The 10,329-nt window shown below is 39.9% G+C and overlaps 1 protein-coding gene across 1 annotated transcript in view; it reads left to right on the top strand.

Annotated features, from left to right (window-relative positions):
- Positions 1–1,002: 1,002 nt before the first annotated feature.
- tmem198aa (transmembrane protein 198aa) overlaps positions 1,003–10,329 on the top strand; it is a 40,273-nt gene continuing 30,946 nt past the window's right edge. The window contains exon 1 of the mRNA XM_005451907.4: positions 1,003–1,491. The gene's annotated coding sequence lies outside the window, so the exon portion shown is untranslated. The remainder of the gene's footprint in view (positions 1,492–10,329) is intronic.

The raw sequence follows: 10,329 nt of genomic DNA, 5'->3' as shown, positions 1-10,329 counted from the left end.
CAACCGTGGACTACATCAGGTTTTATCTGGTTCAGATGCGTGGCTCCCGTCTCCGACACGATGATGATTTCTCTCCAGGAGGGGGCACCATCAACACGCTACATACATCCACATAAGACCACTAGAAGCAAGGTCTTTCACGCTAAGCTGTCTGATTTTGACAAAAGGCTGCTAAAATCAAGGCAACGGACTGATACGTTGCAAATTTAGCCACTTTCACGAAGACGGGCAACTCAAAATATTATTCTTGGTGCATTTAGAATAATCCGAGCATAGTACCAGTTATCAAACTTTATAAAAATATTCCTGCTGTACACTCATAGCTTAGAAAAAAAATCAGATTTATTTTTTGTTTAAAAAAAAGAAAAAAAGAAAGACAACAAAACACCCATTAGAAAGTGCAACCCTTTATTTACACAGGTTGTTGGTGCCGGCTTGGAGCTCTCCGAGGTTCTGAACTGACACTATTTCGGTGCTGAAGGAGCTCACAGGCAGCGGAGCAAACATGAAAGGCTATTGAAATAGTAGGCCGGCACTTGTGTTTTCTCTACCATTACACTAGATGTAATTATATCTTGGTTGCATAATGTAGCATGAGAGCCCGCTTAAGGAGAAATCCTACTTGCACATGACAAGAAAAATGGTTTAGTGTGTGGAAGCAGCTGTTCCAGAGGGAGCGATTATACAGTTTAATTTCATATTGCATGTAATAATATACCAGGAAAAAAGAAATTAAAAAAAAGAGGAAAAATGGAGAGAGAGAGAAAATGTGCCCTTTTGTCCCTCCTTTGCATCAAACTGCTTTACAGTAAATGTCTTCTTCTTTCCTTCTCCCTCACTTTCTCCTCCTCCTCTTCCCTTTCCCCCCTCCCATCACTCCATCTCCCGGGCTCTTTATCCCCGACAATAACAACATTTGGCCACGAGTCACCAAACCCATTCGTTCACATATAATCACACGAATAGAGCTCCCATCCACCTCCCCCCCTCTCGTGCTGCGGGAATGGTTCAATCCGCTGAGAGTGAGAAAGACGGGGAGCACAAAGGAAGCAGCGCGCATACTGCTCGTTTAGGAGGGAGATAATTGGGTGCGTGATGTAAACATGGAATAAAAAAACAAAACAACCTAAGACTGCATTTATTTTTCACAATGCGCTGGTCCATTATCGGTGTTTAATATTACATGAGGCTCTGGCTATGAACCACGTATCTGTCTGGACAAGGGAAGACAGGCAGCAAGTGAGAAATTGAAGCCAAGAGTGGAGGAGAGGAAAGAGGAGTTGAGCATTCTTTCATCTTCGCTTCAGGGTTTTATCTGGAGTTTCTCGCTGGCTTTGGACCGAACCCGCTTCATTAAGACGTGATGTCGGGTTTTTAAGCTGACCACACCGTCAAGAAAAGATTTTTTCTTCTTCTTCTTTTCACATGCTTCCCCCCCTTTTGAATATAGAATGACAAAAGGAAAACACGCCAATATGTTGCATTTCTGAGGTGAGTGAGTTTTCTTTGTTCAGTACAAAATGCAGTTATTTTATGTTATCATACCACATTGATATTTTTTTATGGAACCACAGAGTGCCACAAGAATAACAGTAATAAGAATAAATACAAAAATAACATGCAGCACCTTACCAATAGTGTAATTAAAGAACCCTCCATGTTTCCAAATGTTAAAGCGGTTCCAAGAGCCAATTGTGTTGCCCACGGCATTGTGCCAATCAGTGTAATTGCTTTTGAAAATTAGACACAGGGAGGACCCTCAGCTCAAGCTATTGTTTTCCCTCTTTTGTTTTCAAACCGTTGCTTAAGGGAACATTTAGTGCTCTTACACAAAACACGAGCTCTTCGAGGCTCCTCAAAGGTCGCATATCAGTGACGGCCATGTGAATCCTTCATGATGTGTGGGAATTAGTAACGTGAAAGACTGAACTCTGTATTTAACAGCAGTGTGCATAACTGGATTGGACAGAATGTAAACACGAGGAGCACAATTGATCGGAAGGGTCGATGGAAGTCACGTGCGTTCACATTCTATCTATCTATCTATCTATCTATCTATCTATCTATCTATCTATCTATCTATCTATCTATCTATCTTTTTCTATCTTTTTCTATCAAACTCACTATCTAACAATATTTAACCTAGAAACAAAACATATAGGGAGCAGATCTCTCACTGGATTTCTGCATAACCTTACTCTGCTCCGGGGTACAGTAATAGCACATGAAACATCTTCGTAATTAGTAGTTTGCCAGAGCAAAGGAAAAGTAATTATAGGCAACAACCCAGCCTAGTTAAGTGCTCAGCTTTTATTTCCTTTGTTAAAGATGCACACGTTGTCTGTGCAACTCGCTGGTTGTGTTCTGCAAATGTCACAGCTCCAACGAGTGTTTATTAAAAGACGAAATTATTTTCAACTGATCGAAGCAGAACAATTCCAACAATAAAGACTGTAGTTATCGGCTTCATTCTCCATATATTTTAGTTGTAATCACGTGTGGTGGGGAATGTGTGCACAGCTGTTAATGTGGTGCAAGAGGAGATAAACAAAAGAAGAAAAGCAGACTTTCACATGCAAAATACAAAACAAAAGAAAGCAAGAACTGTAATAGTGAAATGGTAGAGCGGGAATTGCAGGGGATGTAAAATAGAGTGTGATTATGTTGAAGTTTGGCTGTTCTAAAATTACAGCTTATAAGAAACATTGTGGCCTTTTCCAAGCATGAAAAATTACAATGTGCATGCTAATAGAAAAGCTAAAAGCACATCCGCTGTAGGTCCCTTGAGATAAAATGATGGATTTGAAGGTTGTGCAGTGTTTGAATACAGGAGTACACAATCTGGGATTGCTGTGAAGGGATACTATGGGAGGGGTGTTAAGAAGCTGCTCTGTAGTGACTGTTTGCTATGTTGCATTGAAGAGTGCACTGGTGTCAGCTCACTGAGTTTCTTGCCTTGGTAGCTGTTAAGTCTTTTAATAAGACTCTCTGATTCATTTCCATGGCTGAACTTTTGCCTTACTACAGGTGAACTTGAGGCGTGTTCTGGGAAACAAACAGCTCAAGGATTCAGCACTCGAGCTGTTTGCTGGAGTTCAGTTTTACCAATCATACATTTGCATTCAGCTCAGGATTCAACAAGTCTGGTAACATTGCTGCTTCACCAGTGCACCTGTAGGTCTTCCAACACAGCATTACACAGTATAATAACAATTTCAAGCAAAATAAATGCAGTTAACATTGACTCTCTGATGGCCCTCTTTTACTTGCCATCCAGCAATTTTTAGTCAGATCCACTTTCTCTAAATGCACCAATGCTATACACCTTAGTTACAATGGTCAATGGGTGTTATTTACACTTCAATCTGCTCTTCTTTGATGTTTGGAATAATGTCGGCTCTTGACATCAGATTTCAATCATAGTGTCATGAAAGGACCGCTTTGGTCTGTGTTTTAAATAATGGGGCAATGGCAAAGAGGCAAGAGGAAACTGGGGACTCAAAACTGTGCCATCTGCAATGGGAATCAAACACATACCTTCAATCGGTCCATTTGAATCCACTTTAATCACTGAATGATCAACCCATATGGCGCTTTCCCGATAGTTACGTAACCATAACAAAAAGCCAACCAGTCTGCAGACTTAGGACTCTGGCCAAATTGGCAGGCTGAAAAAATGAGAAGTCTGTCAAGAAGTGGACACTTATGTCTCCTTGTGGCATTTCTTTTTTCTTATTAGGTCACGAAAATGAGAAAATTCTTATAAAAGTTTCTTTGTATAGCACAATATCTGTGATTTTTAGTTTGACTGACACTATCACTCCAGTACATTTTCGTTCTTGAAAGAAAAACAGTCCAGGGAAGGTAAACAAACAAAGAAATCCTCCCCATCCAGTAATTTAATCAACACTGGGGAAGATCTTAGCTAGAAATGCACTAATAAAATTTGCTGAGGGGAGGATAAGTGCCATATATGGGCTGTCATTCATACAGAAGATATAATTCATGAATTGCCAGTGTTACCGTGCACTCTATGTACCCGGCTTTGACAACAGATTATGTAAGTGCAGCATGAGCCAAGAAGTCTCAGATTCAAAACTGAGCACAAAAAGTCTGCAGGGACCCCTCAGTCTGACAGCGCTAGCCTGCAACAGGCAGCCTCAGAGATATTTGTTATTCAGCTAATAGGATGCGTACAGGGTTAAAGAGAGTTAACGAGGAAAGAGTGAAGAAGGACGCTGTCTGTCAAAACTGCAGTGAAATAAGAGCAAGTGATTTCAGGAAGAAAGAGATGGTGCAAACAAAGAAAAAGGTGGAGATCTCCAAAAGTTGAATCTGTTCATCTGGACGTAGCGTTTTGTGGGAGAAACGTTTTGTCACTCATCCAAGTGACTTCTTCAGTCTCAGCTGACTGCAGGTTTCCCCAAACCTTATAAACAGTACATTTGCATAATTTGCATGCAAATGTACTGTTGGACGCAGCAAACGCTACGTCCAGATGAACAGATTCAACTTTTGGAGATTTACTTTCCTGGATGATTGAGAATGCATCAAAAAGAGGCGGAGAGTTAAAAGAGCCAGGATAAGGAGTGTAAGTGCAGAAGGAAGAGAAAGGTTAAAGTCAGTCCTAATCCCATTAATGCACGCCACTGCTGTGCTTCACGCTGCAGTTTCCACATGCTGCTTCAAAGTAATCACCACATGTGTATTTGAGTCATTCAGCTCACCAGTGCACGGTGTGGGTACCATTTAAATGATATGAGCACTTAATGAAAAAAAAAATGTATGGAGATCAATGTGTCATCTGTATAATGCTGGCAGTGTCAGGTTGAGAGCCTTTATTTCCAACCAGATCTGACTCAGAGCATGTAAGAGCCCCCGGGCAGTGTGGCATTTTATGTGTGTGTGTGTGTGTGTGTGTGTGTGTGTGTGTGTGTGTGTTTGTGTGTGTGTTTGGCTGTCATGTTGGTTTGTAGCTGGAAGGGTCTTCTAATACCATCTAAGTAGACATGTCTCTGCATCTGCCACTATTTATGTGGTAGCTGCACACAGAATTTCAAAAACTGTATATATATGTGCATGCAGATGCACATCATTCAGGACTGTATGTGTATTTGACCAGAGCTTATATTTTTTGAAAATTAAAGTCTGGTCACAGAATGTGTGAGGCCGTTGGACATTTGTCACACGTGGTGTTATCAATGTAAATGGTGACAAACAGAGTAAAGGGAAAGTAGTGCTGCAACTGAATGCAGTTATTCAGGACGGGTCTACAGAGAGACTGAAGTGTGAGGAGCCCAGCTAATAGAATCAGTGAGAGATAGAAGACAAGGCTTTCTACAGAGAAACTGTGTCCCACAGACTACAGTTGTGTGCTCACATCACCGCACTAGTTTTCAGTCATGGAAATAAATTAAATGCATTTATTCACAATGTCTGTATGTACAGTATATAGTGGATACTGTCACTTGGGTTTTACATCAGCAATGAAAAAGGGGGTTTTGTGAATGATCACCTGGCTCTGCAGTGTTTTCTTGTAAATTGCTTTGGCACATTGTTACTGTTTCGGTTCAGTCTTGCCAATCTCGCCAGCCACTTTGCAACTGTTGGCAGCTGCTTTCAACAATTAACTTAAGATAAATGCACTGTATGCCCATCATCAATTGGCAGACAAAGACAAATCAAAACTCAAAGGAAATTGGTGTTTGGACTTTAAGTAACCTATAATATGGCTGTTTATGCAAATGTGACTCAATGTCTAACTGATGTGTAAACAGGAAAAAGGCTGTTTGTCAGTTGCTATTAACAGATATCTTAATTTTTAATCTTAATATGTAAGGAAGGGACAAGGATTTTGGTATCAATAGCTTTCTGGTTTCATCTCATAACCCAGTATTTTAAGACTACATTTACAATGGGAATGTCTATATTTTGCAGTTAAACACTGAGAGTCAAACGGGTTGACCTGATGGACTCTTAGAAGACTAAGAGTTTGCATAAATATATGTGAAAAGGCATTGCAGTGCAAATTCTCCTTTTTGTGGATTGTTAGCGTGCATTGTGATATGTAGTCATACATCAGCTCATTTGGGACATTTGGGCAAAGACAAATGAATCCATGAGGGATTGAAGAGGAATTTTAACGCTGTGGCTTAAAGTAGGTCTTGTGTTCGGCAGGAGAGAAAGAGAGAGAGAAGGAGCAAAGTAGTTGAAAGCAGCAGTAAGACAAATGATGCTGGAAAGAGAGATGGTGAAAGACAGAGAATGAGCTGTAATCTGATGAAAGCCTCTTTACTCCCCTGTCACCTCACCTTCAGGCCACAAGCGATGACCAAGGCTTACACAGGGATCAATGCTGAGGCCGCTAGCATACAGACACACTCAGACACCAAACACACACACATGCTTCAGACATGCGCACGCACACACTTAATGATTAACTTTACAGGGACTTTCTCTGTGTCGCCAAAGGGAGGAGGTCCCCACAACAGATTTATGTGCACACAACATAAGTAATATAAATGCACGCTCACTCCTAAGATCTGTAAGGCTGCTTGTAGTACACATGCAAGGTCCAAAGTAGATAGATGGTATACTGGTTGGGTAGAAACTATGATATTACATCTAAAATGAAGAACGCATTTTGTTGCCTTTGTGTTTTAGGGGTTTATAGGTCACTCAGACATTTCAATAGACTTGTAGCTCAAAGGGAGAAAGCAGGAGTGTGAGGAGAATGCTTCACAGCTCACATACAGATCACTCTAATGCATTTAAACCTCAGCAACCAAATAATCCCAGCCAACACTGTTTTTTTTATTTCTGCGTGTACTTTAGATAAAAACAAAACAATCAAATATTAAAAAAAGGCAAGGGAAATGAATGAGAAAAGGGGAGATCTGGGTGAAGGCGAGGAAGATAAGCAAGCAATGAAAGCTATCCTTGTTTTTGTTACAAAAAAGTTTAATAGTAAAATGATGTAACTCAAATTGGCATTGAAATAGCCTTGAGTTTTGTTTTCGCTAGAACAGAAGTAAATAGGAAATTGTGTCGTTAATTTCTTCTAGCAATACCAATGCACTGTTCACTGAATGAGCTGGACTTTGTTATGACTGTTCTTTTAGAACCACATTTTACTTTCTTATTTGCCATATTTACTATGGTAATGAGACATTTTTAAGCTTTGTAAAGGGAATTTCTTTTAGCTAAACATGTTGTCCATGATGTAGTTTAAACGTAAATGGATTGATGGATGGAAATAAATTAGAACTCTCTGAGGTCCATATATATATGGAGAGTGAGAGAGAGAGAGAGCTCGATCATTGATAAATATTCGGACATTTGAGCTGAAGTGCTTGTGATTTCTGTTAAGGAGTGAAATGCAGCAACAGTTCATGAGATCAGTTTTATCCCAGGCCACTCGTGGCCACTACGAATATGCCAGAGAAAGTCTTTGAAACTGAAATTAAGGTCTCGCCAACTATCATCAACAATACACCAAATGTGTTGAAAACACACAAAGTGTCTCTCCTTGATAAAAGAATAAAAATAAAAGATTAGGTCAAATAATCTAATGACTATATTCAAGCACTGAACATGTCTAAAGGTTCAAAGAACTTCACACATTCACGTGCACTTTGTACATACAATTTAAAATGGGCATGCATGTATGCATGTATATGTGTCCGTGGAGTGTTTTTGAGTCTTTGACTCTGATTGTGGCTGGTTTTAGCCGCAGTGCCTTTCTCTTTTCTTTTTCCCTCTCTGCTCCCTCTTTCCTTATCTTTTAACTGTTTCACCAGGCAACTTGTCTAACTGTTATCTGTGGAGAATCAGGCAGATGTTGTATGCGTTGCCAAGATGCAGATAGATGCAAGTGGCAGTAATGCTGGTGGGAGATAGTGTCACATCTGATGTGTGGATTATGCTATGTTATCAGTGGTCAGGTTAACTGTTCCTAGCAGGCTACAGCAACCCTCAAGCCATTGAGAAATGTCCTGGTGATATCAAAGAGCAGCTCAGCACTTTGTCATTACCACTGTAGAAACTAGTGCAATTGGCACATCATTGTCATACCTTATAATCACAGTGTAACGCCCAGCTCTGCATGACAAAGGTCACCAACGCACACGTACTGCCTTTTCTTTAAAGACGGCGCTGACAAAGCTGTCACATTGCTGCTAACCTCCTCATTGAAATAAAGACCACTATGCTCTCATAATGGTTGAACAGCAATAATTTTACCTTTCATGTCAGAGGTGAGCTGAATAACTGTAATTTCAGTGTCTCTTTTTTTCTGCAGCACTCTTTAATGAGAGCAGGTGTTAGACTGGAGCATAATGCTATATGTCTTTCACAAACTAGCCAGATTCCTCACACACATAGACACACACACAAACGCACATACACACACACACACAGTAGTAGTCTTTTTGGTGACAGATGGACTAGATGGAAACAGTCATCCTGTCACATGCACACGAACGCTGTCCCTTTCTCTTTTCAGTAAAAACAGAACAGAAGTGTGAAGATGCAGATAAATAGTAACCATGACGTGGCTGTTTTTCTGAATCAAAATAATATAAATAGTCACACAGGAATATATGAGATTAAAAGAATAGCAGACAGCTTGAAAGTCTTACCTAGGTGTGTGCAAATATACAAATATTCACCCACATTAAAACCATTGACAAATGGAGTGAATAACACTGATTATCTCGTTACAGTGCAGCATTCTGCTGGGAAGCTTTCTTTCATGACATTCATGTGGATAATACTTTTGACATTTGCCACCCACCTAAACACTGTTGCATTGTGGCAACGACAGCGTCTGATCCCTCCACCAGCACGACAGCCACAATGCAAAACCTGTTCAGGAACAACTCGAGGAACTCGGCAAAGAGCCTCAAGCACTGGCTCGGCTTCCAGACTCACAGATTTCAGTCAGATCACGTAATAACCGTGATCCGTGGAGGCCCCACCCAGCCAACCTACAGACTCAAATTATCTTTTGCCAACACTCCTGTGCCAGACACAACAGGACACCCACGGAGACCCTCTGTTTATTCCCTGATGGGTCAGAGATATTTTGATTGCATGAGGGAGACACACAAAGAATTAAGCAGATGGTTTTAATGTGGCTGATCAATTTATGTCAGCCTGTAAACAAAGATTGTTATGTTTTGAGACGTAATTAATGTACCCATGGCTCTATGAACGGTAGATCAAGAAGTGTTTACTTTGAGTTCTCCAATATGCCAGTAAAATAACTACACCAGTTTAACCTTCAATAATAATGTAAAAGTCCATCAATATTTGACCTTATCAACATCTAAAATGTTCACCATATCCGATCTACTTTCTCCACTGTCCGGTGATCCTCTGTAGTATCTTGTTAACCTCACCAGGGAGCAAGCTTGATATGTCAGTAATACCTTTAATATTGTTAGGAAGGTTTACCGTAAACTAACCAGACTAAATCTTCATCCCGCTTTACCCTACTGAACTACCGCTCACTGAGTCTCATTCCCATTTACTGTAACACACCTGCAGGTAAACCTTCTGAAACAAAAGGTTTGACTACACAGGCGACATGCACAACATTAACCTGTCAGTCACATCAGCGTTACGGAGGACAATTATGCATGTAAACACTCACACAGCAATATATCACATTTTAAAGGCACATTAAGTTTGGTTAGCTGTGATTTTTAGCATCAGAATCATTTGAATCAAAATCAGAATACTTTATGATTACCAGAGGAAATTATGCGGTCCAAAGAAGTTAAAGGACCACATTAAATAATACAATAAATTACAAAATATCTGTAATATGTAAATGCCCAACATATTATTACATAAAATAAATATAAAGTATAAAGTTGAAATTGAGGTGCCCCTCTTATCAAATATACATTTTGCATTTGAAGATTTTCGCTGTCAAGCACAATACCAGTCGATGCATGTCTGAGCTGTAACACCAGAAAGCAACATTTTAAAAAATTTAACAGTATCATCACTTTACAGAAACAGGTTGTTCCTTTGTACTCTCAACAGTCTTTTTACAACACACTGTCAAGAGTTTTCTAGAATTCTTTTTTCCCTGTAGGAAGTAGTTACAGTGAATATTTTCACAGTGTGGTCTTTTTATTATCCAGAGTAATGACAGCAGTGTTTTTTGGAGTTGAGTCAAAGATCTCAGAGGCAAATATTTTAAACCCTCGACAAATGAAACAAAAGTCGTCTGCGTGCCTGGATGTAAAAAGGGGCTGTTTTTCTAATATTAATGAGCATAATGCAAAACATATTTGCTCACTGTTGTTTTGTAAATAC

This window comes from Oreochromis niloticus, linkage group LG16 (genome assembly GCF_001858045.2).
Source record: "Oreochromis niloticus isolate F11D_XX linkage group LG16, O_niloticus_UMD_NMBU, whole genome shotgun sequence".
NCBI classification, from domain to species: domain Eukaryota; kingdom Metazoa; phylum Chordata; class Actinopteri; order Cichliformes; family Cichlidae; genus Oreochromis; species Oreochromis niloticus.
The sequence above is the reverse complement of the archived record's forward strand: the minus strand, read 5'-3'. Positions and strand labels throughout refer to the sequence as shown.